A 3,441-nucleotide genomic window follows, 5' to 3' on the forward strand; every position below is an offset into this window, starting at 1 on the left:
CGGCACTTCCGGTCCCGAGGGGGAGCAGAGCGCCCCCTGGCGCCGCGGCGGCCCCGTGGGGAGGGAGGCGGGAGTGCGCGCATGCGCGGAATTGGCGGGCCCTGCCCGCGCGCACGCGTGTGCGCATCTGTACGCGCATCTGTACGCGGGTGCTCGCATACGCGGCAGCTGCCCCGCACACGAACGTCCATCTCTCCCCCTAGGTGTGAAACCCGCCTCTCCCCCAGCCGGCTGCGTCCAGCCGCCACAGCTGCCCCCGCACTCGCGTGTGCGAGGAACCGCTCCCCATCTGCGCCCCTGCGACCCTGCACACGCAAGTGTGCAAGGAACCACGGCCCCATCTGCGCCCCTGCGACCCCCTCCACAGACGCGTGTGCAAGGAACAAGCCCCCATCTGCGACCCTGTGACGGCTGCACACACGCGTGCAAGGAACCACCACCCCATCTGCACCCCTGTAGCCCCTTGCACACGTGCATGCAAGGAACCACCCCCCACCTGCACCCCTGCAACCCCCCCCACACACGTGTGTGCAAGGAACCACCATCCCATCTGCACCCCTGCAACCCTCCACACACACGTGTGTGCAAGGAACCACCCCCCCATCTGCACCCCTGCAACCCTCCACACACACGTGTGTGCAAGGAACCACCATCCCACCTGCACCCCTGCAACCCCCCCCCCACACGTGTGTGCAAGGAACCACCCCCCACCTGCACCCCTGCAACCCCCCCCCCACACGTGTGTGCAAGGAACCACCCCCCCACCTGCACCCCTGCAACCCTCCACACACACGTGTGTGCGGGGGTAGCTGCATCCCTGCATCCCTGCGGGGGGATTTGCATCCCTGCAACCCTGCACATGCGCGTGTGCAAGGAACCACCCCCCCATTTGCACCCCTGCGACCTCCCACACATGCGTGTGCAAGGAACCACCACCCCATCTGCACCCCTGCAACCCCGCACACACGCGTGTGCAAAGAGCCACCACCCGGTTGAAACGCCACCGGCGAAACGCCTGCACGGGCATTGAACAACTGGGATCTTTTTGCTGATTAATTACAAACGCGATCCTTCTCCTTTTGCATTTGTGATTCACGGAGCAGATGGTGCGCCGTTCGTGTACAGCCAGCGGCGCCTTGGGCTGCCGGGGCTCTGCCGGCAGCGGGGTCTGCTGGGGATGGGGATGATGAGGATGGGGATGATGGGGATGATATGGATGATGGGGATGATGGGGGTGCTGAAGCTGCACTATTACAACATCTAGAATTTATGGCGATTATTACTAGGAAACAAGTAGCCACTGAGGATGGCTTAGAACAGTCCCAGGAGGTGTCCCTGCTGGGGAGCAGAATTGACACCCCATATTTAGCAACCTCCAGCCAGTCCAGGGGCAAAAAAGGGGCAAAATGGGCCAAAAATGTCCCAGCAGGGCCTGGCGTGGGATGAAGCCCCCAGCGCTGCTCAACTTCATCCGTCCCCAGCCCTTGCTTGCAGGGCTGTGACACCCGAGCCTTGCTTTCCCCCTTTCCCCTCCGCTTCCCACCCACTGATGATTTCCAAGACAAATTATCTGTGAGCACGAGCCAGTTTTTGTGTTCATCATTTCGCCAGCCCGGGGGGCTCTCGCCCCCAGCTTTGCAGCGTGACAGCGGTGGGGATGGCCGTGCTGAGGGGCCAAGACACTCCACAGGGACGGGGGGCACAGGTCCAGCCCCTCGGGGTGTGGGGATCCGTCCCCTGGGGTTTGGGGATCCGTCCCCTTGGGGTACAGCCGCCCCTTTGCCTGCACTATCTGTCCTCCCAGGGGACCTGGGGATGTCCCAGGGGCTCCTGCCTCAGTTTCCCCATCCAGCAGCACCGAGCAGGTTTCTCTCGCCCACCTGCACCGGGGGTGTGAGGATTAATTAGCTGCCATTTGCAAAGTCTCCGGGTGACGCTGACGTTCATACCCAGCTGAAACCGAGAGCCAAAGGGTCCTTGTCCTTCAGGAGAGGCTCAGGCTCACGGATCACAAGGACAAGGGGGAGCAAGAGGGGCGTCAAGGGCCTGGGGCTGGTTTGGGGGCTGCCCCCATCCCGCAGCCCCCTCCCAGCACCCAGCCCTGCCTCCCGCTGCCAGCCCCTGCTAGGTTTCCAAGCTCCAAACCTTAGAGCAGAAACCAGCTGCGGGAAAGACAAATAGCCCCATTTTGCATGCTAATGGCAACCCAGCCCCCAGCCGCTTCCCATCAATCTATTTTTGGGTTTCGCTGGAGGAAAAAAAAAATAAATAAAAAAAAAATCACTTTTGCCAAACAGTTGGGGTGAGGGAGAAGGGAGGGAGGCTGCAGCATCCCAGCTCTCCTGGCTGGGCACTCTGGGTATCCCACAGGAGCATCCCCAGCGCCAGGGAAGGGTGCGGGACCCCCCGAGCCCCCGACCCCTCAGAGGCTGCTCCGCAAACGCTCCCCATTGCAGGAAAACCCGGCACCGCCGGTTTTGCAAAGCCCCTCCATGAAACCACACAGCCGGGGACTGTTTCCTCACTGGGGCGGGATTTGGCTGCAGGAAAAGGGCCCGTCGGCTCTCACCAGCTCTTGCGGCTTTTATGGTGGGGCTAATAAAAGATACTGCTGTCCCAGCAAGTCCGGCCTCCTCTGTGTATCCTGAGCAACTTTATGCTGCATCCGTGCTCCAGCACATCCCGTGTTATTGAGCACTGGGTGAAACCCATCAGGTCTTCACTGGGGGGTGGATAAATCCATGTCCCTGGCACGACATCGGGGCAAAGGGAGCCCGTCCCACCTGTCAGCAGCCACCTGGAACCTCCCCAGTCCCAGGGGAGAAGCTGTAGCCGGGATGGGGAGAGCAGGGAAGTGCCCGGTCTCTGCTGAGGCTGTGGAAGCAGCAGGAATTCCACTCTGGGGGGGATTCTGGGGGGATTTTTGAAGGAAAGACAGAGCTGAGGTGAGGGACAGCAGCAGAGTGACCCCAGCGCAGGGCTGGTGTTAGGGCTGTAGGTCTCGCTGGCACAAATCCAGCCTTTCCATATGCAGGAAGGTTTCCCCTCTCCCACAGCTGGCCGGCGTTCGCAGCACAGGCACGCTCCAACCGAGGGGAAAACTCAGAATAATTTATAGGATGAGTAAAATCAATCGTAAATGATTTTTAATCATCTCTCTGCATGGACCTGGGGTTTGCTATGTACTGGCGAGTGCCGGGGAGAGCCAGAACCCAGGCCCCGGCTGTGCATCCTGCTGACCCCCTGCGCCGAAGGCACTGGGAGCTCTGGTTTAATCTTCCAACAGTGTTGGAGCATGGCAGGGATGAGTGGTTCAGGATCTGGCCCTCGAGCAGCCTCATCAGTCAAGGTCTTGCTCTTTGGACACCCCTATGGGTTTCTCCTGGGGTTTCCCGAGCCCTGGCACGGGGCTGCTGCAGGGATGTGACTGAAAGCCCCACG

Source organism: Larus michahellis, chromosome 12 (assembly GCF_964199755.1).
Source record: "Larus michahellis chromosome 12, bLarMic1.1, whole genome shotgun sequence".
Taxonomy (NCBI): Eukaryota; Metazoa; Chordata; class Aves; order Charadriiformes; family Laridae; genus Larus; species Larus michahellis.